Source organism: Callospermophilus lateralis, chromosome 6, assembly GCF_048772815.1.
Source record: "Callospermophilus lateralis isolate mCalLat2 chromosome 6, mCalLat2.hap1, whole genome shotgun sequence".
In the NCBI taxonomy this organism is placed as follows: Eukaryota; Metazoa; Chordata; class Mammalia; order Rodentia; family Sciuridae; genus Callospermophilus; species Callospermophilus lateralis.
Window position 1 is genome coordinate 53,780,998 of NC_135310.1, and position 27,281 is coordinate 53,808,278.

The window sequence follows — 27,281 nt, forward strand, 5'->3', positions numbered from 1 at the left end:
GTGCGCTTCCCATCACAGTGTGCTAGACAGAGGTGCTGGCCATAAATCTAACTTTTACATGTGCAGAGAAACAGTGGCTAAAAAGGAGAAGCTCTGGCATAACCTAGGTTTCATATCTTGTAAGTTTTCAATGAGATGTATTGAAAACTCCTGTTTAGGAGGCAAAGTGAATATTTATGTCATTAAGAACGAGAGCACATACAGCATTGACTGAGCTCTGAGCTGCCCTCCCTGTGTGGGACACACAAGGGTATCTTCTGACACCTTTGCTGTCCTTTACCAGACTAGACTCTCCCCTGGATGAAAGTGTGCTAAAGACGCCCCTGGGGTGGCATCGTCTTGCGCTGGCCTTATTGCTGCCCTGCTTTCCTTGCTGTTTGAAACATGCACTTACTGCTTCACCTGGGGGGCAAGCAGGAGAAGAGGTTGCAGGGCCACCATCTCTAACATCTTTAGTTTTCTGTGTGCAGGAGGACTCTGGAGAAAGAGGTAGTCTGGGGCCAGGATGAATGGCTAGAGGAAAATGCCTTTTTCCTGGGGAAACAGGGCAACGAGAAATGTCTCACAACAAAGAGCCTTGTCTGAGCTGGGCCCTGTCTCTGGGGCTTGATCCAGCTGTGGGGTGCACAGGCAATTGTGGTGACCTTGAACATGGATGGTCCCACACACTGCGTGCCTGTCTGCAGCTGCACTGGCCTGGGAGAGCCCACTGTGAAAGTGGGCCTGTTCCTGGGCTTCAGGCAGAGAGCCAGGGGCCTCCCCTTTACCAGAGAGCATTGAGGAATTTCTGTGTATGCTCTGTATGTGTCTCAGCTTTCTTTGGGATTATAGCAGCGTCTGGCCCTGCCTGGTCTTTTTTGTGCTTTGGATCCTAAGTTAAGAATAACCGAAGGAACACTTGTCTCTGTTGACAGGCTTGATAAGGAAATTGCTATCAAATGGCTATTTTATCCTCATTCGCCACTGACATCACACCACGTACAGTTCTGAGGTTCCCACTTTAGTTGTGATTGAATAGAGCTATGATCCCTGGAGCAGAAAGAAACCATTCAGATGTAACTATGTGAAGACGAAGATGTGTCCAGTAACGTGCAGATGTTTTTTGGCAGGTCAATGAATATTTTAAATCTTTTGTAAGTAGTAGAAGAGGTTGAATTTGTAACAGAGAATATACTATGGCAAGAAGAAGGCATATCTTATTTTTTTCCATCTCCCATTTTTTTTCAATAATCAAGCAAAACCCTGAACAATGATTCATGTATGAGATGTGATTATGACCAAGATGTATTGAATTTCAGTTTCTCAATCACATTTTTTAAATAACAAGAATTGCTGGTTAATATTAAAGTAAAAATTCCAGATTTCATCTCTATCATTTATTTTGAAGCTAAAGGCCCAAGATGGAATTTGAAGAAGAAGGTCATCTTCTGGTTAAGGGCATGTTGTGTGTGAGATGTAGTCCGGCTCTGCATTTATACGCTTGGTCTCCACCCATCCAATACACGCACACCACCTCGTAATGCAGGAAGGAATGGGCTCCGTTGATTTAATATAGAATCATGAGCCACTCTGTCACTGCCCCTTGTCACCCCTTCACCCACTTCACTTGTCACCCCTTCCTCACCAGCTCCTGCGTGTTATGGGCACAGTGGTTAGGGCCATCCTGGCCCCTGGAGAGCTAGCAGTTCTAACAGGGAGGCAATGAAACAGGCCCCACATAAAGTATAGGAAGAACACAGCAGAGGGGAAAGTTAATTCTGTACACAAGTGTGGGCAAGGAAAACAGTGAAAAGATGATTGTGAGCTGGGCACTGAAGGCTGATGAGGAGAAAATTATACTTACCGAACAGGGTTGGCGAGATTGGAATGACAACACTTAGCCCGTGCCAGGCATATGCTGGAGGCTGTGTCTCTTTTCCTGCCCCTCATTGCAATAGACACAGATTCAAATTACAGAAGTACCATGCAAAAGTTTGCTTCTACCTCTGGCAACTTCTCAGCTGGCCTACAACGTCTGTCACAATCTGACCTCTGTCTCAGTTTCCTACCTTTCCCCCTGCAGCCTACTGCCATGCACTTAGCCACCACTCTGTCCTGTAGTACTACCAAGTCGGTTGTCATTCACTGTCATTCACGTGACCAGTGCTCCTTTGACCATCTGGTTGCTCTCTCTGCCTGTGCCATCCTTTTGTAAGGTCTGTGGGACGATCTGCTGTGGGCATTTAGGAGAGCAGGGAGGCTGGAAGAATAACTATGTCAGAAGAGAATTCAAAGTTGAGGACTTCCCAGTTTTATTTTTAGAGAACTTATATCTTCCTCCAAAGTGGGAGGTTGATTTGATCTAAATAGTTGGGATTAATTCACTTTTGGGCAGGGTCTTGTCCTTTGACTTCAATTCCTGCAGTTGATCAAACATTTGTAGCATTTATGATCAGCCTTTTCACTGTAGTATCTGGGTTATGTTCATTGTTTGCCAAATGAAACATTAGCAGGAAAAATAAAAGCACGAAAAATGCTCTAATGTTCCAAAGCCCAGAGTTGAATAGGAAGGCAACTGTTTATAATGTCTGTATAACTGTATATGCGTGGCTCTGTCTACACACATGTGCTAACACAGGGAGTTGGAGGAGCCTATCTATCCTTCAGTCTTGGAAATATAAAACATAAAACTTAGAATCAGAATATAGATAAATCAGAATAATTGGTCAATTTTCTGAAGAAATGATTTTTTAAAAAGAGTCATTTAAATAAAAAGTATTTCACTTAAACATTTGATAGCTAAAATTTATTCTCAATTTTTCAGAAATACCTTTTACTTAATAAAGTTATGTTTTTGTTGTTGTTGTTGGTATTGTTGTTTGTTTGGTGCTGGGGATTGAATCCAGTGCTGTGTAACCACTGAGTAATATCCCCAGTCCATTCTTATATTCTATTTAGAGACAGGGTCTTGCCAAGTTGCTCAGGACCTAAGTTGCTGAGGCTGGCTTTGAATTCACGATCCTCCTTTGAACTCAGAATCCCCCTGCCTAATCCTCCTGCCTCATCCTCCTGAGCTGTTGGGATTACAGGTATGCGCCATAGTACCTGGCAGTATGTATGGTTTTAAAAGCCAGTGCCACTATTCATTCCAAATGGGATTGCCATGTAAATTTTACTTTTAGGAAATTCATTTTATCTGTTCTTGTCCTCCTTGAAACAATGGAACTGGTGCCTGAAAATATCTCAAGCAGTCTTGCTTGAAAGTTGTTCATGTTAAAGCTATGGTGTCCCTCTTTCAGTTTATGGCTACAGGATGATGCATACATTGTCTTTGTTAGTTAACTCATCTATTTAATACGCCTGAAAAATAAATTGGATGGTGCTATATACATGTGTGGAGAATAAGACTGTGTGTGGTAGTGAGCCAGCAGCTCCCAATGGACTGCCAGTTTTCCTACTGATACCAGTTGCTGAAGTACTGTGGAGCAAAGGCTCATTCCTTCAGAGCCTAGAGACTCTGGCATCCTGAGTTGCTGCAATTGTGTGATATGCATAAGATAGGCAATACGCAAGTTTCTTTTCTACCCTGGAAAATGATAAGGATTCTTCAAGTGTTTTTTCTGAGGCAGATGAAGGAGTCTTTCACTTTGCAAACAGAAAACTTCTTGTTGTGACCTATAAATCAGAACAGCTCTCCTAACCTACATAAGAATGTTCAAGAAGGGAAGTCAAACTTCCACTGTAAATATGTTCCCTTTGGTGAAAAGTTCTCAGTGCTGAATTGCTTTTCTCTGGTTATAGGGAGACAAATTAAATTTCTGGACAAAGAGAATTTCTGTTTTGTACAACACCGCAGCATCCAGCACCCTGGTGAGTTAGCCAGATGAAAGGTCATATATTGTGGTGTCTCCTTGGTTAGTGCAGGATAGCATGTCTCAGAAGCCAGAAGAGGCGGGTTGCTAAGGTACGGCTATCGAGGCATGCTTATTAGTACATTCTCTCCCTCTGACCTCCATAGTGGTTTCTTGCTTGTCTGCATCGAGTTCATGATTTGAATACCTATCTTCAGAGAACAATATATGAGTTTCTAATTCTCTTCCTCATGGTCAGTTTTTCTTTCCTTCATTCTGAGTCATCTTTGATTAAACTAAACAAAGATGTTACTATTAATTATACATCTTTTCAAATAGTGTAAAAATTCTCGTGTGTGTGTGGGGGTGCTTTTGATGGGGATAATAATTTATAATGGGGGTGTTTAAAACCATAGGCCAGGAAGAAAAATGCTGAGAAGCATACTGAAAGGAACTTAAGCATCTCAACTACAACAGGATAAATTGTTTCCGCCTTTTTAAAATTTCAGGTTCTACAACTCAGACTTCACACTTTGCCTTCATATATTGTTTTCAACATAACTCCATTCAACCATTTATATTATTCCCCTTAGATACTGAAGCTTTATTGAAACAGCTAAAATTTCAAGTGATAAACGATGTATCATAATATCGGCAGATTGAGGCAAAGTGTATGAACAAACTGGAAATCTGACATCCTGCCTCTGGCACTTTAAAGATGACATGAAGTGGACATGGGTATCCTCAGAATCAGCTCAGCCTTGCCAGGAGACTGTCATAAGGTTCTAAGTAATCTGGGCCTAGAGTTCCGTGGATAAGTGGGTTCAATCTGGTGGGTTGGCAAACCTCCGGCAGAAAGGAACCCCAGCTGATGGAAAACAGAGGCCGTCTCAAGAAGGCTGGTTTGACAGTAAGGCTCACCCACAGTGAGACAGGAAGTGGGGCATATATGGGCCCCTAGAGAGAGAGTTAAGTCAATGGGTAAGTCGAGTAAGACCTTGGAAGACTTGTTTTTAATGTGCCCAACACAGATAACTCATGGAGACCCTGAGGAAGGCACATGGGCATGTGTGTGTGCACATTCAAGAATTTCTTCCTTGTATTTCATGCTCCAGAAAGTTAAAATCTCATGCTGGCTTCCTTTGGCCAGGTCTTTGCAGTTTCCAGCAGGTGTTTGTGGCAACTGTGACTTAGCAACAATTGTGTGAATGAGAAAAAAATTTGTGGGTAAATGGAAATTCTCTGGTGGTGCTTTGTGGGTGGTTTACAGGAGCAGAATGCTTGGTTCTCTTTTGATGTCTCACTATTTTTTTTTTTCTCCTTCTACAGTGTTTTAAAGAAGCAGGATGCTGCTCTAGACGTGGAAAAAGTAAGTTGACACATTTCACACGAAAGGCATATACTTTGTGAGTTAGAGAGGATCTCCTGTGACAACCCAGGACAAAGTTCACAATCATCTTGGGGTTGCAGTTGAGGTCCTAAGTTTCTGAGAAGTTGAGTTGAGGATGGAATTGTTATATGAAATAGGAAGAAGATCTTTATTTAATTTTGGAAACATATTTATCTATAACTTAGATCTCTCCATCCCCAAAATAGAATGGAACAGCTATCCCATGGCTGATGACCCCTGGGACTGATGAGGGATAGGGGTGCTTTCTCTTCAGACTGGTTAAGGGACCTCCCTTTCATCCAGTTATGGCCATTTTTTCTGCACTCTCAGATAGCTACTGCTTACCTCTACCCTATTTATATCTTTAAATTGTGACCACTGTGTAACCGATCATTCATTCACTTAACAGTTTTTGGCGCCTGCTGAGCGTTAAACACCATAGCGGATTCTGTTGAGGCAAAAATGAATGTGACAGACAATTACTTTGTAATTATGGTACCATCAGATAGAGCTACCAGAAGGGGCTCTGGAAGCTCAGGCCAAGGGCGGGGCTGTTCAGAAAGCTCATGAGAACATGAGTAAATGAACTGTGTCCTCATCTCTGCCTGCCCTTCTCTCATCTCCTAGGCTCCTCAGATTCCCCAGAAAGACTGACCTGACAGAGGTCTCAGTGGCCACTTGGGGAGTCCTTTTCTGTCCAGCTACATGGCTTGGGGTGTCATTTTCAGCCTTCTGAGTTCCATTCCTCTCTTCCCTGACCCTCAGGGGCTGCCACTTATCATCAGTGATTTGGGGTTATTTCTCATTTTGAATTTGAATGCAAGAGATATTCTTCTCCCTGAACTATAGCTATTCTGAATGCAGCCAATGTAGCTTTAAGTTGAGGAAGTATTTTGTTCTAGAATAATCATGAGCAACCCCTGACCTTTGGCTGCCTGCAGGCTCCTAGCATCTGCAGAGTGGCCTATCCTCTACTTTGAGTCATGGACTTTTCAGCTCAAACAATCCAGAGGGAACTTGGGGAAATAGAAAGACTCTTGTCGTGACAAGACAGAGGAAGCCTTTTCAGAATCACTGTGCAATTAGATTTTGCCCATGGAGGTCAGGGGTTGCAAAGGCTCTCCCCCATGGGAGGTCAGCACTGTGACCTTCCTGGGATAACCCAAGCCCACAGCAGGGTGGGGCATCTGGAAGTGACAGTCCAGGAAATAACTGGTGCTACTAAGGCTGCCCAGCTTGCCCTGCCCTGTCCAGCTCAGCCAGAATGAATCCTACACCCACAGGAAGGTTGCTCAGTAAATGGGGTGAGGGCCTGATTGGAAGGAGTTAAACCCTTGCTTCACTTCTGCTGTGAACTTGCTGTAAGACCTTAGGCAAATCATTTCTCCTCTCTGAGCCTCATTTTTCTCATCAGGAAAGTGGTTCCTTTTTCAGGTCCAAGTAAAAATATTCACTTTTTAACTTGGAAACACAAACCATGCACATATTTTTTTGTTTACTGACCTGAGTCTTCTACCAAAATGGAAAAAGGGCCAATGGCCACCAGTTTGAAGAGAGCTTGATAGGGCCAGCCATGGAGCCAGCCAGGGAGCGGGAGCTCCAGGAAGGTACAGTCTCGCCAGCTGTACCTCCTGGTGCCACACTGGCAGCAATGAGCGTCCAGCAAAGGAGGGAACGAGTGGGACTTACCCTGTCCTGTGGATATTTCTAAGACCTGAGGGAACTCAGAATAAGGGAAGCCAGACAAAGGGTGGGAAATGTTTCTTGGGAAGAAAAGTGAACTTGAGCTGCCTCTAAAGGGCTCTGCCTGCTCCCTCTCAGTCAAGCAGTTAATGACCTGAAAAACACTTAACCAACCATTTTAGGGGCGTTCTCTGTTTCAAAAGCTCTAATTCAGAATCTTTATCTAATGCTGATAAAAGGCTATTGAGCACGATGTACCGACTCTTTTTTACAATGTACCATTTTTTTTTTGGTCTCTGTTTATGTATCTGCCAATTTAAATCTCATATAGAAGTGCTTCCGTTATATAATAAATGATACCTGGTGGCCAGCCCAATTGAGAAAAATCACTAACATCATTGTGTTTGTTTTTTAAATGGATTTTTGTGTTTCCTCTTATTGTGAACATTTTTGTAATGACAGAACTCTATGAAAATGAGCTTTATTTTGACATATCGAAGCTCAAATATAAATCAGCATCAGTTATAAATTACTAAATATCTATAGTTTATGGAACTAAGTACTTGGTATATGTTACACTTACCCATTATAATCTTGTCCCTCACTATGAGTTGCTGGAGGCTTTGCAATTGAAGCAGGGTTCTAATCAGATGTCTTTCCCATACTCCACTTTCCCTTGGAATTGATATAATGTTTGAAACAATGTATTTGTGTGCCCCCTTCTAAAAAGTTTTACAGGTAAGTAATGAGAAAGTAGTGTCACTGTCTAGAGAGCTCTTCCTTGACCTTTCCCCAGCCCCTTAGCCTGAACGTGGTTGCCCTGTTACTTACTTTGTGCTTCTTCAAAGTTGTCGTCGTTGGAGTTGTGTAGTTATTCGTACAATATCTGCCTCATAGCTCTGTTCCCTGTTGAACTTAAGCTTTGCCAAGTCAGAATCTTTATCTGTGCTAAGCCTAGCAGACCCTCTAAAAATGTTAACCACAGGCATGAATGAATGACGTGACCAAATTAAGGGGTGATGAGAACCACTGAAATCCACCTTGGTATGTGGCAAAGTAAAAAATCTCATTGTATACCCCGGAAATCATGGCTTCTGTTCTCCATTTAGGGGTTTTATCTGTGAAAAAAACATGCTTGTTAATATCATTATATGGAGATAAGATAGTCACTCCTCAGCTTTCTCTCCAAAAGTGCAATGTTTCAAGCAAATGAATAGATAATTCTTAAGAATGAAGAAATCTGGGCCAGTAAAGAGTCCAGAGATAAAGGAGGGAGAAACCTTAAGGGCACAAAGGAAATATTAATTTGTGTGTGTGTGTGGGTGTGTGTGTGTGTGTGTGTATGTGTGTGTTGCATCTTCCGGAATTTTTGAGTCCTGATTATGGTTCCCATAAATCACTGCATAGAAAGTACAAAGTATATCTTCTAAAAGCAAAATCCATATTCTTTTGAATTTTGAAGGATATATCATCAAATTATGTCAGAAGAACAAAAATGTACTTTTCTGTATAAAAAGCTGATGAAATTGAGTCATCATGATTTAAATGGGTTTGATTAAAAAGACATCTAGTTCATAACATAGCTACTCTCAAAGGGCTGAGGAGAGAGGTTTGATTTTCATGCATCCAGAATGGCCTTTGTTTAGTGTGATTAAAAGTATTTCAGTGGCTGCCATGAGAAAGTCCCCTGTCATTTCTGCAGTTTCAGTGCAACCAAGAATTTCTGTATCGCTATTCCAACTGTTCACAGGGTTTAGACAGCTGCATCCAGGCCACAAATATGGCCACAAATACTACTGCCTAGTTGATAGACATAGAGGTCTTCCAAAAAAAAATCCTGTCATTCAGAAAGAAAAGCAAACAGAAAAAAAATTACCTTCTGTTTTAGAAATGTTTCATTTTCGTCTGAGTGAATCCTTCAAAATGTGTTTATTTGAACACATAAAACATATGTGGAGGTTGCTCCATTTTTCAACAGTGGTTTGGTTTGAAGTCCTAAGAGAAATGATAAAAATAGCCTAGATTCTTAATAGTCTGGTTAATAGTCTTATGGGAGGAGGAACTAGTTCTAAACAGTTAAGGGTTTGAAATTTGAGCCTGTAAGTGAATTAAGCTTTAAAGCCACACATAAATGATTCCTACACTGTTGGGCAAGACATGGAAAATTAATTCTATATATAAGTTTTTCCTTTAGTGGGAGAAATAGGATTCCCTGGGGCCAGGAGGTTAATAGTATTTCTATGGGTTGTCCAAAAGCTTCAAAATACTGCCTGTAGGTTAGCATGAGGATTTGTCTCCAGGGTGAATGGGGGAGGAGAGTGGTTTTGGGGTGCACTATCTGCCAGTGTGTGCTGGTTGCTTTAGGGAGGTGTGTGTGTGAGAGAGAGAGACGATATGGAAGGAAGAACAGCCTAAACACAGCCTACTGCCACCTTTGTTATCTAGTCTTCTCCTGATGGGGAGCAAGGGACACTGGGTACTTGTGGTACCTCCTGATGAGTGGCGACTAGAGAGGGCAGCTCCTGAGAGCAGGTGGGGGTTGTTTTGTAGATTTCCTGATGTATGTGCTCAGGGACTATAAGAGACCAGGTTCACATACATTTTCCATGCCCCCTATCCCAACCTCACATTCAAACTGACCAATAGGATGGTGATTGGGCAATGGAAGGACCCAACTTCAATATATCACTGAATAAGGGTCACTTTTTATACTGCCCACTTTCCCAGCCACTGGGTTCAGGAAAAGGGAATGGCTTTGGATTGGGGAAAGAGGGAGAGTGAGCCTAGGAGGAAGGAGCATGCTTAGAGTTCTGTTTTAGACTCAAAAGACAAACATTTTTAGTCATGGACCAAAAATAGTTGTTATGCATCACCCATAATAACTGACCAACTTTTCTTTTACATAAATCTCTGGATTGTAAAAGTGCTACTGTCTAAGAAGAAAAAACATGCCCTCTGCCAATTCAAATTTTCCCAAATAATAAAAGATTCCTCTTTCTAGACATTATAAATTCAGGCAGATATTAATGACAGCTGGAAGAGCTACCGATAAAAATGTTACCCTTGTGATTCAAGGAAAGAGCTGAAAATTTTGGTGTGGATTGTTCAGACCTAGATACAGAATAGTTCATTCATTCATTCCTCAAATGTTAACAAACACCAGTGGTCATGTTGTCTTAGGCATTTGCACCATTTTGCACATGAGGAGGATGAACCCAGACAGAAGTAAAATGATTTGCCCAAGGACTGACTCTAGGAAGTGGCCAGATCCCAAAGTACTACTCAGACTTGGCACATTCTTCCCTTGCCACTCCATAGTGGATGTTGTCCTGCACTGATGCTCAGCAGAGCAGAAGACCAGTAAATCATTATTAGCCTCCTGTAATTTAGCTGGTCTTTTTATACACATTTTTCGTTGTTTTTTTTTCTTCATTGAATTTAAAAGAACTTTCTCCCTATGTGTGGCTTTAAAAGTAATAATCATGTTATTTTTCAAGAAGCAATTAGAACCCCAGTCCAGAATCATCTCTTTGAACCTGACCTGGCCCTGTGAGATGTTCCCCACTGATGGCGTGAGAGGGTTTTCCAAGGATGACATTCTTTAGGAAACAGGAGTGGTGGAAGCCTGTGGGACACTCATTCTCTTTCTGCTGCTGTTCCCAGGCTTGGGGATCATTTTGTTACATTATTTATCTTGGTAGCATTCACCATCCCAGGAGACAAGAGCTGGGTCTTGCCAGGAGTGAGTGGGGAGAGACACTGGCCTTGGTACAGTAGAGAATCCAGACAAGCCTCACCTACATTGTATCATTTGCTTTACAAGGGAGCTTTCTTCTGTAGCTGGGAGTTAGTGGGTGATTTGTTTCTGCAGCCAGGCCTGCTGGGTAGAGGGTGGCATCATTGAGTCATCTGCTTTGCATAGACTTATTGTCTGCTGAAATCACATGTGAAAGAAAGATTATTAATCAAATATATGGAGAATGGCTTAAAACATGCCCCTAAAAACTTTTAAAAGCAGAGTTGTACTTGTTCTGAGATTGGTGTGGCATAAAAAAACACAAAAATTCAAGCTTTTTCCCTCAAAGAAGGTTACTGTTGCCCACTTTTCGACCACAACAAAATTTTATTTAAGCAGAAAACCTCCTTTTAAGTTTGCTGTGGCTGCTGTTACAAATTACCACAAGCTTTGTGGCTTAAAACAACCAAGATTTCTTCCTTTGCAGTTTTAAGAGCAGAAGTCCGATATCAAGGTGTAAGCAGGGCTGCGCCACCTCTGAGGCTTTAGCGTAATCCATTCCTCCATTCCTCCACTGTGGCCACGTTGCTCCACGTTGCTCTGCTTCTGCCTTCACATTGTCCTCACCCCGTGTGTCTCTGTCACATCTCCTCCTGCATCCCCCTCATAGCGACATCTGTGATGGTTTTGGAGTCTGCTAGATAATCCAGAATAAACTCTTCTCTCAAGATCCAGAGTTTTATTACATCTTGCCACATTCATTTATTATCTACAGGTTGCAGGGATTAGGAAGTGAATGTCATTGGAGGGGTCCTCTTCTTTCTACCTTGCCTTCCACTTGAGAATTTCTATCTTTTCCATTTGCTGAAACATAGAGTTTGTGACTACTTGTTCCACACATTGCTTCTGTCAATTTAGTTTTCTTGGAAGTGGGCTCTTGGATGATCTAAAAACTGACCTTTTCTCCCAGGCCTCAGAATAGGTTAAGGCCATGCTTGTCTTCTTTCTTCTATTGAGATTAGTGTAAAGAAAAGGAATCATGGGCCCATATAGCTAGGAGGGACCTTTAAACTCATACCCTCTCAGACTGAGGGGGAAACTGAGTCTGGAGATGCCGGGTCAGCCCAGTCAAGAGCAGAGATAAGACACGCACTCCTATTTAGCTGTCTCTTCTCTGTGTTCCCGCAGACCCTTGAGCTATCTCTTGCACAAGCCTCTAGGTCATCGTTCTTTTGGGAGCCCTTCAGTACCTGAAAACCCCACCTTGAAAATTCTCCTTTCCTAGCCCAACAGCCCTGCTTCTTACAGCTTCCTTACCTAAGCTAATGTCAGGCATGCTGTCATTTCTGGGCATTTCCTTCTTGATACATTCCTCTTTGAAATCATGGCACTGGGACATGAACACAACATTTCAGTGATGGTTTGACAAGAGCAGAGCAAGGGGTCATTATTAGGTCTCATGAGATGTGCATGTTCTCTGCATCAGTATGTGCTGTACCAGCGCAGATCGAGGTTAAACCTTAACTTAGTCACCCTGTTACATCTTCAGCCTGCACAGAGCTTGTGTTTGATGGAAATCCTTAGGACTTCTTAAATAGGAATTGCTTTAAATACATTCTCTTTCCTCTTGCCACAATTTGGGATTCAGAATGGAGCCCAGACAGGGTGCAGAGAAGAATAGCTTATGAGCTGAATCAGGCTCATGGAGGTAGTCCCAGAAGTAGCAGTGCACAGGAGGCAGGTATAATGCCGGGGAATCTCTTCTATAGGTGGCCTTTTAGATGGACAGTTATTTGACAGCAGAATAGTCTGGCTGAGCAAGTCCTGGGCCAGCTGTGGTAAGTGTATGTATATAGGGACTCCAGGCAGAAAGCTAATCCAAAGAATCGAGTCCAGCAGAACCAGCTACAGAGTCAACTAATGCAGTGAACTGGAGCCCAAGACAGTTGCTTGAGCCCAGGGAGTAAAAGGAAGCTCTAGTCGAAATGAGAGTCATAAAATGGATGTGCTTCTAAACATCCATGGCCTTGAGTCTTATCCATGGCGTAGAGTCTGGGGAGTGGTCACTGGTAGAGCTTGTAAGCAGGGTGAGTTGTTCTAGCTGAGCGGCTTGGAGAGCACAAGGCAGGTGATGATACTGTCCTAATGTGCGCATGCACCCATTTACACACACATGTTTTTTTTTTTTTTTTTTTTTTTACAATTAAAAGCAGGATTTTATCTCTTGTTTTATTTTGTTGTTGTTGTTTGTTTGTTTGTTTTATTTGATACTGTATGTGTCTGTTTGGATCAGCTGTAGCTGTCATTCTAGCCAATTGAAATTTTCTGAAATCTCTATTCTTTCTTCCAATTAATATATTTGTGAACTCTTTAAGGACATCTTGGTAAAAACATTATTTGAGGAGAAATGTGCAAAACCCTGAATCAAGGACCTACCTCAGGTCAGTGTTTCTTTTCTATGATGTTGGTGCCCTTGGCTGTGGCCATTTAGTCAATTCTAAGTCCACCAAACTGAATCATCACTTGGCCCAGAATTTCCAACCTTGCTCAGATAGGGTTTTTGTTGTTGTTGTTGTTGTTGTTTTGCAGGGGATTGGGGGTACTGGGATTGAACCCAGGGGTGCTTAAGCACTAAGACACACCCTCAGCCCTTTTTAGTTTTTCTTTTGAGACAGGGTCTTGCTAAATTGCTCAGGCCCTCACTAAGTTGCTGAGGCTGACTTAAAACTTGTGATCTGCCTGCCTCAGCCTCCTGAGCAGCTGAGATTACAGGCATGCACCACTGTGCACAGCAGGCATGCACCACTGTGCACGGCCTCAGATGGGTTTTTAAGTGACTATCCAGTGCTTTTCTGACATCAGGGTGTTCTGCATCTGTGATCTGCCACTCTAATAGTACTGTGAAAATGCCCTGAGATGGGCAGTAACCTGGGGAGGGAAAGTTGGCTACTGCTTTGAGGGTTGAAATAACTGGATGTCCTCAATGGTGTCAGTAGGTTTAAATCTTGAGCCCCACTTCCTGTAACAAATCCACATGCTAGCAAGTGGATGATTTTTTTTTTTTTTTTTTTTTTTTTTAAGGAGCGGCTAGAATTCTATGTTCAGTTATGGAGTATTAATCTTTAAGGATTCACCTCTACTAAAGAGTCGTTATGTGTGGTCTGTGAAAAGCAGCCCCTGCTATTACATGAACACAGCTGCTTCCTGGAAGATGTAGGGGTGTTCATTAATTTGTGAAATGTGCCTCTACTGAATATAGTTAGAGTACAGAGTGAAAAGAAAGGAAGCAAGAGTGTCTATGTGGATCACTTGTGTTAACAGGGGATAAAAAGACAATTTGTCTGTTTACATGGTCCCTTCAAATAAGACTGCGAGAGAAGAGTTTCAGAGTCAAACGTAAGGCAGGGTGATGTCATGGAAAGGGGTGTGGACCCAGGGGCTTCAGGAAGTCCTGACTGTGGCTTTGAAGAGCTATGTGAGGTTGGCTGTGGAAGAAGCACATGGTCAGCAGGTATAAAACTGACACTGTGGTGTCTAAAGAGGAGGGTACAGAGAGCCGTGAAACCGACACACGGTGAGTCCAAACAGGAGTTGGATGAAGAGATGCCAGTGAGGGGAGAAAATCATAATCACTTACCAGCTCTTTTTGTAGTCCATAGGCAATCTGGGCAGGGATTCGTAACTTCCATCTGCTGTGGGTAGACTCAGACAGACCATGGAAGGACAGGCCAGAAGAAAGTTTTCTTTTCCATGTCATATTTTTTCTGTTGCTCTGTTAACAGAGATTTATTGCTGTAGTAATTTAAAACAAACAATTCCTTTGTGTGGGGAAGATTTTTTTTCCATCTTTAGAGTAGTCTGAAAAGGTAGTCTACAAGGTAGTCTTCTGGGCTAGGGAAAACAGTAATTAAAAACATAAATAACTGCCACTTTGCCTATTATGCTGTTATCACTTAAAAGGAAAAATATATTTTTCTTCTAATGAGAGCACTTGATGTGCATCCCAGTATTGCTTATTGTAAAAAAAAATATATTTGATAATCAATGGGGAAAGACTTGAATAACCCTGAGGTATTGAAAATGACTTAGAAGTTGTTCCGGTGATCCATAGTGTAGTTTTAGGTGGGGGAGGACTCGTGGGTTAAATATCAAGAGCACTTTTTTTATATATGGCCCATGAATGGGTAGAGCAAGACAGTTACCATAACATTTGCTATATTTTCTCATATTTGATATTAATTAATATTGACTATCAGCCAATCAAATAAATTTTTTTTTATCACCCAGTTTCTGCAGTGGCCAAGAGGAAAATATAATTAGGCTTCTGTTTACTAGATGGTACTATTTACAATAACAAACCCTGACAAATAAAATTTAAAAAAAAAGAAAAAGAAAAGAAAACCCAAAAAACAAATCCTGCATAATGTTGTTTCAAAGAAAAACACAAAAAGCTTCCAAAACAATCATTTCAGACCCAAGAGTGCAAAATGCATCAGTTCAGGAAAAAGCACTTCTTGGTCGGAAATATACTTGTTCTTTATTTTCTTTGGGGAAGTAAAGCCCAGATCAGTGTCTGAGGCCTGTTTGTGTATAAATTTTAGACAGCCATCATTCCACCCCTGATGTTTAGTCATGACTACCCATTGCCTATTGCAGTTCAGATTTAAGACTTAAGAAACAGATTTCTGCTTCCTCTTATATTAGCATGTCCCCTATTACCATCAAGACTGTTCTCTACCCAAAATGGAGGAATTGGCCAACTCAGATGCTTTTCTCCAATGGCCTTCCTTTCTCCTCTTTCCTCATAGCAAGTTCCCCATGTTCAGATTTTGTCACATTTCACTTTGGAGTTTGCATGGTATTTCAGATTTGTCTTTCCGTTTTTCTGTTTTCTGATGAATTCAGAATTTTCCACTGGTGGCATCTTAGCCTGGCCCAGTGTCAGTAGCACAGTGTCTCCTCTTGGAGCTGAGTTTCACATATGCTTTACAGTGTCTCATCAGTTCTGCATAAGCCTTTTCTTATTTCTCTTGTAATGTTCTTTATTTTTCCACATTCATTCATCACTTTAGCATTTTTGTGTGTGTGATCAATGAAAATAGGCTTATTAGGGTAAAAATGGAGGTGAACTGTTGTGTTTTCATCTGTGATGCAGGTGATGTGAAACATTTTTTGAAGAAAATCCAAATCACCTAGACCCAGATCTCCAGGGCAGTGGTTACAGTACGTATGTTCACTGGTAGCCTACTAAATTGGGGAGAAATTTTGAAATAAACTATTTGCTAAATCTATTTACTTTTTTTCTTTTTGAACTGAGAATTGAACCCAGAGGCACTTTTCCGTGAGCTACATCCCTAGTCCTTTTTTTACATTTTTGAATCAGGGTCTTGCTAAGTAGCTGAGCTGAACTTGAACTTGTGATCCTCCTACCTTAGCTTCCCAAGTCTCTGAGATTATAGATACCCACCATTGCACCTGGCTTCATTTGCTTTTGAAATAACTGAAGAATTTTAGTGTTTGAGTAGGAGATAGAAGACGCTTTTTTGAATAAACATTTTTGAAATAGAATAAATCCAATGAGAACTCTTATTTTTGTCTACTCCTAACTGAGGGGAGAGCAGGAAAAAATCTCTTAGTTTACTCTTATGAAAAGGACTGGGAAGGGCTGGGATTTGGGCTCGGTGGTAGGGCAGTTGCCTAACACATTGGAGGTACTGGGTTTGATCCTCAGCACTACATATAAAAATAAATAAATAAAGTTATAAAAAGAAAAGGGCTGGGGAGAAGATGGACAGTTATGCCAAGGCTGACAGTCTGAGTCTGAAAGATGAGTGGGTCTGAGATTTCCTATAGGAAGGAAGAAGGGGTGGTTTGGGAAGTCAGTAGTAATGGGCAGCTACCAGCAGAGACAGTGGTAGCAAGAATGCAGTGGGTAAGCCTGACAGGCTTCTTCTAAACAGAGGCTACCCTGGGGCTGGTTAGGTGTGGGAGACCTGGACCTATATAGCTGTTTGGTACAACTCAGCAAATGGCAGCTGTACTCTGGGTAAATGAATTAAAAGTGTGTTCCCCTTCCTGGATAAACGCTGCAGGTGGGTCCTTGTGGACAGCAGAGGACAGTATGTCGGGTCCTCAGGATCAACATGTTTCATTGGAGCTGGTGTGCAACCTAAAGCAGAGACTCCACATCTGAGGCTCTGCAGAGTTTCAGTGTACTAGGAACAAACAGTAGAGGCAGGGTAACATGGAAAATCATTTTTATTATGATATATACAAAACCAGGTATATATACAAAGGAATCTATATGTGTACAAAGGAGTATGTGTGTGTGTATACACACATGCGTCTACATTGTGTTCAAGAAAGAGAAATAAAATGCCCCACCCTACTCCCATCTGTGGAAGTCCCTAGCATGCCCCATCCCAAGCTGTACCCCTCTCCTTGAAAGGAACTATTCGGAATTTGGTATTTGTCATTTCCTTATTTTTCAGTGTACTTTGTTTCCCTTAGTAACCTAATATTTTTTATTTTCCTCAGAGCTATATGTAAATGATACTTGCTTTTTTAATCCACATTTTTTAAAGATTCATCTTTATTGGTGCATGAAGCACTACATATGAAATGCACTTATTTTCACTGCTATGTAGTCATCTATTATATGAATATACCCCAATTTATTTATCTTTTCTCCTTTCAATGAGTAGTTGGGTCATTTCCAGTTTTATTTTTTTTTTTTTACTTTTTAGCAGACTGCTTTAAACATTCATGAATGTGTATCCTGCTGCAGTTTTTCTGGAATAGGGAAGAATTTCTGGATCTTGTAGTTGACCTACCTTTGACTTTACTGGATAATACCAAATTGTTTTCAAAAGAGGTTATACCACTTGACATTCCCATGAGGGACCATTAAGATGAAATGCAGAATTAGCTAAATGTTAGAGAAAAAAAGGATGTCATTAGTTTCTGATGACTCCCTATCAAAGTATGGGGCAAAACAAGTTGGGGAAATGAAGAGAAAGGTGTAAGTTTAAATCATCATCACATAAAGAGTGAAAGATTACCTTGTCACATGGTCATAAGGGAGCAGACTACATCTTGGAAGTACTCAGTTTTCTCCATTTTCACTCAGTCCTCCCTGATCAGCAATGATCTTTAGTGCCCTGAGGAGCAGATGCTGCCAGGCATCAAAGTGTGCTATTTTCACATCAAACTGATGGAGACATAGATTCTAATAAGGCTTTCAGAACAAGTATCCACAAAGAGGCACACAAATATTTTGGAGATTAATTTCCCCTAAACACAGAGATTTTTCTGCTATCCTTTGTGTCTAACAAATTCTGTGAACTTAGACGAGATTTGACAGTTGCTGTCTCTTTCACTCTCTTGTGGGTACTTAATGAGAAGTCAGAGCTGCTCTGGGGTTGCCCATTTATTCACCTGACCTAAGGAAAGAAACAGGTCTAGGGCATTCTGAATAGCAAATTAACTGTGAAATACGACACAGTCCTTGGTGAGCACATTGGCTTCCTTTTTAAGTTCTGACTACTCTGATATGTGAAGCTGCTGGGGATGTGTTTTCTTTTCAAAGAATTTCCATTCCTCCTAATGTAGATTTTAGTAAGGATAACTTCTTTTGTTGGCATTCCTGTGAAACTGAAAGTAGAGCATTAAATCATTAAAAGCACGTGGTCTCTGAAGACTCAGAGGAGCAGCTTTTTTTAACTTGTTATTTTTAGGCCACTCTTCATTAATAACATTCATCAGATTTATTTGGTTCCAGGCCAGAGAGATCACGGATAGTGGCATTTTCAGAGTATTTCAAATCACAGGTTTTCATTATCTGTTGACTAGGATTGTCTATTTGAAACTTTCAACGGTGGCAGTCCATGTGTGGGGAGGGAGGGTGGTATTCTGGAAATAACATTTGTGCTTTGCCAGAAAAGAAAAATTGAAAAAATCTTGAGTGTCCCACAATTGAGGTTTCATTATGTAAATTGTGATACTTCACAAACTATCATTTATTAGTAAAACGGTGGTTATCAAAATTACTAAATAGGTTGGACAAATGTTTAGGTTGTTAAATAGGAAGAAAACAGAATACCAAACTATCTGTGGAAGGTGAACTTAATTTTGAAGGTAAAATGCCTATCTAGAAAAACAAAAATCCATAAAAACTGTACCCAAAGGCTAACAGTTATATCTAGGTTATGAAATGATGGGGATTTTCTTCCCTGTGTTTGTTAATGTGGTTATATAACTTTTACAATAAATTTAATTAAAAGGGTGGACTTAAGAGAGATCAATCTGGATTCAAATTGCTGCCCTACCATTAACCAGCTATTTGACCTTGGGCAAGCTACTTAACTGTGGAGTTGGCTGCCTTAGGAGTTGAAAGGTGTCTATCCCTTCCTGGTGATTGGCATTCAAATGGGGCGATATTCCTAAGGCAGTAACCAGTGTGTTGTTCCTACCCTTCCCAACCTCCCCCTTTCTGGCTTTACTACACACCCCATGGCCATGAATGATGTCTGGTTTCTATTTTGTCCAGTTGTGGTCTAACTTTGACCTCAGTAAACACATATGACCTCTTGGAACTTCTTTTTTAGCATTGACAAATGATAGTAATTTTAGAGAAGATATTGATGACTAAGAATGATAAGAGGGATAATTTGAAGAACCAAACTTCCTAAAAGTTTAACTGTTCCAATACATGTATTGGATTGACAGAAATATGCTTGTTGATTTGAGGACATCCTTGTTAACTTCTTTGGTCTGGTGGGGAGGAAATACGTTAAATGTTTGCTAAAGAAGCTAGTGATTTTTGTGGCTCCGCCAAATTCTTTGAAAGGTACAAATCAGCCAGTCCCCAGAGGCTGTGCATGAGCCCTAAAATATTACACTGAGCTTTCAAGGCTGTGATAATATTGAGGTGATTATGTTTAGCAGTTTGTCCTAAACAGGACAAGAGATACTCAGTGAGATCCTAGTGTCTAACTTATTTCAGGGTTTACTTATTTCAGAATTTACTCAGGGGATGGGGAGAGGAAAATGAATTTCTGAGATTGTCTAGATGTCCTGGTTAATCGTGCACTGGATTTAGGGAACACTCTTTACCAAAGGTTCAGAAAAACAGGCCTGCGTTCTCAAGGCTCATATCATCCCATCTGCTTGGACCAGACTCATTGTATCTGAGGTCTCCCCAGAGTAAGACCTCTATTCTATTAAAGGCAGAAGTGCATTCTTTGTCTACGTGGGGCTGGAGTCCACATGTCTACACTCTCAGTCCAGGTACCATCCAGATTAACAGTCCCTTCCTCTACCTGTAGCTGGCTTTGGTCAAGTCGCTGGACATGCTGTAACCAGTGTGTTGTAATCAGCTGTGGTATAAATTAAGAGGTTTACTTCTAGCTCTATAGTCCAAAGATTCAGTAATTCCTTTGGGTATTGGACCTTCCTTCCTTCCTTCCTTCCTTCCTTCCTTCCTTCCTTCTTCCTCTTCCTCCTCTTCTTCCTCTTCCTCCTCCTCCTTCTCCTTCTCCTTCTCCTTATTCTTCTTTTAAGTGTTAGCATCTTGAGAGGGATAGGGAATTAAAGTCAAGGAAATCAATCAGCTGTCAATCCTTGTCCTTTCAGGTTCGAGGCTCTGAATTAGGCCTCTGTTCTTCTGCGCATGACTTGGAGGGATCAGCTCCTTTGCTGCTGAAGGCCACGGTTCCTCGTGGCCCTGCACCAGCTAAAACTATCATGAGGCAAACCGGAATGCAGCAATGGGACTTATCGGCTGATAAAATGGGCAGTTTAAGAAAGGAAAGAAAGCATAGAAAAGAAATAAAAGGCATAAAGGCTGGATGGGAAGAAGTAAAGCTATGGTTGTTCACAGGCAATAAGATAGTTTATATAGACAAATTCTAGGAAACATATAAAACATCTACCAAAAATGACTAAATGAATTTAGTAAAGTCACAGGATGCAAACAAAAATCAGGTGTATTTCTCTATATTAGCAGCTAGGAAAATTAACTGGGAAATTAAGTTAAATAATTATGTGCAGATGTACCAGGAAAACATAAAATATGGAGGAATAAATTTTACACAAACCTGTCAATTGGTGCTGCCCGTGGAGTCGCTTGGGCGCAGGAGTTCCTGATGGTCCTAGACAATTCCCCAGGACATAGGCTTTGCTTCCGTGTCCTTTTTTTCTCTTATATCAGATAGCATAATTGTTGTTTACCTTCATCAGGGATGGATTATGATGTCAATTTATACCCAGCAAGCAGCACTCCTGGGGCCACCTTTTGATCTACCTGATACACCAAGCATGTCTTCATGGCAGTCGGGGCATAGTCCTGAGTGATTTATGGGGCCAGATTAGGTCTCAGACCTGTGGTGTTCACTCAGAAGGTTGTGATTTCTCTTTATTCTCTGTTCCTCTTTCTTCCTAGGGTGTGATGAGGCATTTAATCTGACAGTAGGAAGACCTACGTAATGAATTTTCACATGCCTCAGTCATTTTAATGTAATAGTCCCTCTTTTAAAAGGCTTCATTAAGTCTATTGTTAGGACTGTAAAACTACCTAGGACAGACAGGAGGGCTTTTCCCATTTTCAGAATTCAGACAGTTTTGTTAATTGCACAGCTTTAGGTGAAGGGTAATTAAATGGGTTGGAAGAATGTGCAATATTTATTTATAGTAACACGGGCACGTCACATTTATAGGCAGTGCTGCACAGTCTGCTTGAGAGCATCCTTTTGGGCGGGGGTAGAGGAGAGGTCATGACTGTTAAAAGTAGCTCCAACGCCTGTTTTTGGCAGGTTCTTTGAATCTAATGTGAATACAGGTATTAACAGATCCAGGTACCCTTTTGTTACAGAAGAACCATACATGTTAAACTTTTTGCAAGGAATCTATATGTGCAAGGGTTTAAGTATACTTATAACATTTTAAATTTAAAATACCTTAATTAAATATGTTTGCCAATAGCAATAGCCTTTGAAGTTTTTATACCTTAAGTTTGACAAGATAAACCTATTTCCTGGTTCTTAAATTCAGTAATAAATACAATTTTACTCTCATTCTTAATATGCTCTAGCATGGAAGATTTATCAAGCAGATAGGAGAGAAACCTTCCAAACTCTGATACCAAGTGCAACCTTAAAAGATCTCTGGACCTCCTGAATGCCTATTCAAGGGCCCTAAAATATGCCTCCTTTTTCTAAATGCAAATTGAACAAATAGCCCCTTCTGTTTTGCACATTGTCTCTTGCCTGGTCCCTCCCATGCCCATGTGTGCATGTCTATAAATAGGTCATTTTAACTTGATATCTTCATTACTAATTCAGTCTAAATGTAACAGAAACAGAGATCCCTTTTACCCTACCAGCAGTTTCCAGCACATCCCATTATTTCCTCAGCCGTTACAGCAGTCATAAGCTTCTTCTTCTGCCTGACCTCCCCAGAAAAGTATCGTTCACTTAGAATAAGGATGCTTTCAACTCTCTATCACGTGTTCTTTCAACAGAGATGCCACTTTCATCTCTGCTGTTGTCTGTTAGCACCATTGTGCCATCCTTAAACCTGTGTGCCTTAAACTGTCCCTTTCTCCTCGCTCCTGGTGGTCTCCCACCTCCAGCACCATCCTCTACAGGTTTCCAGCTGAGCCTTCCCTGTGTGTAGTCTGCCTCACACAGTCACATTCTTACCTTGCCCACTGCCTCCTTGGCCATCTTCACTGGTTCTCTGCCAACACACGCAGCAGATTCAGAATTGCCAGTTTTTCCTACTGGGGACCAACTCCCCTACTCCCATTTCCACCAGACGCTGTTTCCCCAGGCTCCTTTCATGTCCCTTTTAAGAACTCTTATCCTGTCTTCCTGCACTGCTGACACTCTGTCCATCTATGGGATGTTTGGGACAGATTGTCAGCAGTGGCTGGGCATCTCACTTTTTCTGTGTATAAAGTCCTCAGGACTAGCAGCCTTATTCTTATGGAAGTCTGCCCTTCTGTCCACTTAGCAACTTTCCCATACCATCACCCTGGCTCCATTGAGTCAGTACACCAGTAGAGATATTTTGGATACACCTTTTTTTTTTTTTTTTTAAGTTGGGGAGAGGAGGTTTAGGAGAATCCTAGAGAGGAATTAAGTCCCTGGCAGCCCCATGGGTGCAGTCTCATCTGATGCTGGCTAGTGTGGAGGCCAGTGCCTCCCTCTTTTGTTCAACAGGGAGCACAGAGACAGACATCTGCTCTTCTCAGATTCTCAGAGTCTAGCACAGAGCCAGGTACCAGGTAGGCCCTCAGGTGTCTGATGAAAGAATGGGGCAGGTGTCCAGCCTTGTCTGTTTTAATAGTCCATAGACTCATAGCTGGAAGTGACCTTTGGGGTTATCTCCTCCCAGTATTTCATTTGATGGCTGAGCAAGCTGCAAATCATGGAGGCTAAATGGCTTGTCCAAGGTGTGACAGCAGTCAGATCAGCTTCTCAGCCTGTGCTTTCTAACTCCCAGGCTCTCTTTTTTCCATACTTCAGGTGTTCAGTCTGTGGTTCTTATTCTCCTTTCTGTCTCTGTTGTTACTGGTGTCTGGGTGTCTAAGAAGCACTCTAAGCTCTTAGCAGAGTGACTCTTAGCAGAGCTCTTAGGGACCCTGCCTGTCTGCTTTCGGTTACCAGTTACACCTTAATAAGATTAGTGCTTACCAATTATCTTATATTTTAAATAGCCTTTGAGTACTTTTCAGGTTCTTTCACAGAATTGTTCAATTTGCTTTTCCACAAACTGCTGAGATAGATTGGGCAGGCTTTATTCTATGTATCTGGTGAGTGATCACAGGTCCAGAGAGAGTAAGTAATACTTGTTCAGGACCATCCAGCCTGTGAGGGACTCTTATTCTGTCAGATGATGATGGGGAGTTAAAATTACCTTGAAAATCTGGCTTTAGGCTTTGGAATCTTACCTTCCTTTATATAACACAGGAAAAAGAAAAAGGATTTCATATTTTTTACCATTTTCTCAAGTATGTTCCAAAGCACACCAGTCCCACCAGACAATCTGTGAAAAATGGATTTTGTGGCCACATCAGTTGGGAGAGCTTCTTGTTATATCCCTCGCTTTGAGGATTCCCAGTGTACGTTAGCATTTAAAGGCTCTGAGAAGTCCTGCTGTAAAGAAGACTGTTTATTGTTTAGTCGTGGTAAAATATACAATGTAGCATTTACTATCTTAATCATTTTTTAATGTACAGTTCAGTAGTGTTAGGTATATTCAAAATGCTGTACAATCAGTTTCCATAACTCTCTTCATTTTGCAAAACTGAAACTCTATTCCCACTAAACAGCAACTCCACATCCCTCCCTGTCACCCTTTGCCCGGCCCCTGGCAACAGACTTTAGACTTCCTGTATAAATTTGACTTTTCTAGGTATTTCCTGTAAGTGGATCACATGGTATTTGTCCTTCTGCAACTGGCTTATTTTATACAGTAAAATATCCAAAAAGTTAATCCACATTGCAGGATATATCAACATCTCCTTCATTATTAAAGCTGAATAATATTCCACTCTATATGTAGACCACATTTGTTCATCCATTCCTCTATTGATGCTTGAGACAATTCAACTTTTAGCTATTGTGAACAGTATTGCTGTAAACCTGGGTGTAAAGATACTTCTTGGAGACTCTGTTTTCAATTCTTTCAATTCTGCAGAAGTAGAATTGCTGAATCCTATGGTAATTCTATTTCTAATTTTTTGAGGAACCACCAGTGTTTAACATATTTTTGTACCTAAGTTTCACAAACTTATTTGGCCTCGGAATTTTTTTTCCCCTACATAATACCTTTAAATATTTCACAGATCATAGATTTCTCAGAAAATATTTTGGGAAATCCTGAGCTCAGTAAGGATTTCCGCTTGATCCAAGGGACCAAAAACCTCAGGATACTGGCTGGGGAGTTTGGCCAGGAAGCTCCCAGCCCAAGGGCAATATCGGCAGCACAATCCCAGCTATTGCAGAAGAGGAGGAAGCTCACGGAGTATTCTGCCAACTAACTGTAACAAGAGCTCCTCAGCTGGAGATAATGCCATAAACTAGGCATGGAGACAGGAGGCCACTGTGGTGCTGAGGACACTGGCTAGCCTGGCACTGTCACTGTCCAGGGGAGTGAAGGAGGGGAACCCCCTGCATCTCTGCAACAGGGTTGAGAAAGCTCGACCAGGAGAATATTCAGGTTGCAGAATCCACTGCCCCCTGGTTCCAAAGAAGAAGGCCACCCAGCCAGATTCTAAGAGGGTCCCCTACAGGGTTTGTTGAGTTGACTGGATCTAATTGGCCCTTAATATAATTCCTAGGTAGTTGAGGGGCAATTGTAAGCACTGTAATTGGGGTAGCCCAGAACTCCAACCAAGTGGTTTTGTCTTCCACCGATGGAAAGAGTATGCAGGTCAAAGGACAGTAAACTAAGGAAAGAAAAAAAAATTATTTCTACCCCACAGTATATCTCACATGTTGCTGTGGTTAGCTTTTCTCTAGGAATTAGCTCAGAAATCCCAGGCACCGACAGAAGGCACGATGTGGTTCACTACCTCAAATGCCCAGTGTCACTTCTCTGTACACAGGCTCAAAAGTTGGCCCAGGCCTGAGTGGTTACGGGGACGCCTAAAAGAGAAAAGACTGGAGTGGTGACGGAAGCAGGTGTGATTTTATGACAGAGTTTTTGATGTTGATAAGGACAAGGAGAACTACGGCCAGGACGCGAAGCCCTGACGTCTTTGAACCAGCCTGCAATCAGGTCACGGAGTACCTAGCTTCTTAGCTCACTTGACCGAGAGCAGATAATGATACCTCCCATTGTGGGGTGAGAATTTCATAAGCTCTCCAAGATCTTTAGATGAAAGCTGCTGCTGCTGCATAAACTATTATTATTCTACGAGGCTCTACTGTTCAGTAAATAAAGGTTACAGCCTCTTCTCTCCAACTCTCTTGCTTTAAATGAGTTCAGAGTGGGCCTCTCTCATTGGCCACCTCCCACGCAGGCTGTTTCTTTCCCCAGGGTCACCGCTGTATACAGAGACACTGAATGAAGTGGAAGGAGCCCAGGATAGGCTCAGGAACATCTTTGTGTCCTTGCAGGCAAGCCACTCCCCTCAGAAGGCCTCAGTTACCCCATCTTTAAATGTCCCTTCTTGCCCCATAGGTTTATGATTTTTACTAAAGATTAAACAAAGAGTTCAACCTCTAATTGCAAATGTTTATGGAATATGTGTACCTGGGAGTGAGGTGCTCGGGATAAGAATGTGAACAAGGAAGATCACTTATTCTGGTTGGGAAGAAGAGATGTTGGACAGTAAGCATTACTACACAATTCAATTATGTAGCTGTCAGAATGTGACATGTCCTGTGTGAAAGCAAAACATTGTGTAAGGAGAATGGGGAATGCTGGAGGAGAGAGTTTCAAAAACGTAGCAAAGAGGAGCTTTTTCATTCTTAGAGCTGTGAGAAATCAAGTGCATCGTTAATAGGGAAGTTATAAATCTCTCCTTTGGAATATTTTTGGAAAAGAAATTGACTCATCTTTTTGGATTTGGGTATGTTCTAGCTTGGACATAAAGGGGTTAACCAAACCAGATGATCCTTTTTGAAAGCTTTCTTTCTTAATGATTTAGTGATTTTTTTGCAGGGGTAGCTCCAGAATTTGTGTATCTGTGTGTGTTCATACATATAGACACACATATCTATGTGTGTATGTACACACGCACACACACACACACACACACTCGCCCACACTACTTCTGCTGCTTAAGGAGCAGTAGAAGCCATAGTTGGGAGGACTCGGGGGCTGGCGTACCTCCAAACAACTTTTAAAAGGCCAACTGGTATGCCATAATAATCCAGCCCTCTTCTCCTGCCATTTTATAAGGGAAGAAACTGAAACACAGAAATGCTAATGACTCACCAGAATCAGTCAATCAGGAGTGGGTCCCAGGCCTGGCTCCAGCCTCTGACCATGAGTGCCCCCCACCCAAGGAGAGGGAAGCACAATTGTTTTCACTCACACACACACACACACACACACACACACACACACCCTCATTCCAAGCTCTTGCCTGCAGAACACTTACACTCCCACATTTGCATAATTAAATAGTAAACTGATAGAATACTTGCTCTATCTCTTATGTATCTAGTCTTGTAATGATTTTAGTGTCAAGAAAGTACAGTCTAGTTTTAATAATTTCAAAATAGTAAATTCTTTACTTGTATTTCTCATTGCCACTGAAGGCACACAAAATCTTAGCTGTCCAACAGTTTTTAGTTGTTCAAAGTTGGCTGTAAAGATTTTTTTAAAACCACATGCTCACTAAATCATTAAAAAAGAAAGCTTTCAAAAAGAGGATAGCTAAGATTTCAATACACCTGTTCCCCAGACTTTCCTAACCATGGCCCACTTGTTTTCTCACTTTCCTCCTGATTCTGCATCACAAGCAGAGCTGGCTTGAGATCTTCTTTAGAAGAGTGAAGGGAAGAACCAGAAGACAGAGTGGGAACTCACCTCAGCAGCTGGGAGGAGAAAGCCTGGGAACATGTGTCACTGGTTTCTGTTTCTCACGCCATTGCTTATTGCTGTACTGTGCTAGGCATTTTTCTAT

The 27,281-nt window shown here is 41.5% G+C and overlaps 1 protein-coding gene across 3 annotated transcripts in view; it reads left to right on the forward strand.

Annotated features, from left to right (window-relative positions):
• The window catches only part of Fyn (FYN proto-oncogene, Src family tyrosine kinase), a 201,057-nt gene that overhangs the window by 19,880 nt on the left and 153,896 nt on the right, over positions 1 to 27,281 (forward strand). For 2 of the 3 annotated variants that reach the window (XM_076858338.2, XM_076858339.2), the window contains exon 2: positions 5,160 to 5,199. The gene's annotated coding sequence lies outside the window, so the exon portion shown is untranslated. Of the gene's footprint in view, positions 1 to 5,159; positions 5,200 to 25,370; positions 25,424 to 27,281 lie in introns of those variants that run through there. The other variant, XM_077109636.1, reaches the window with a different exon arrangement.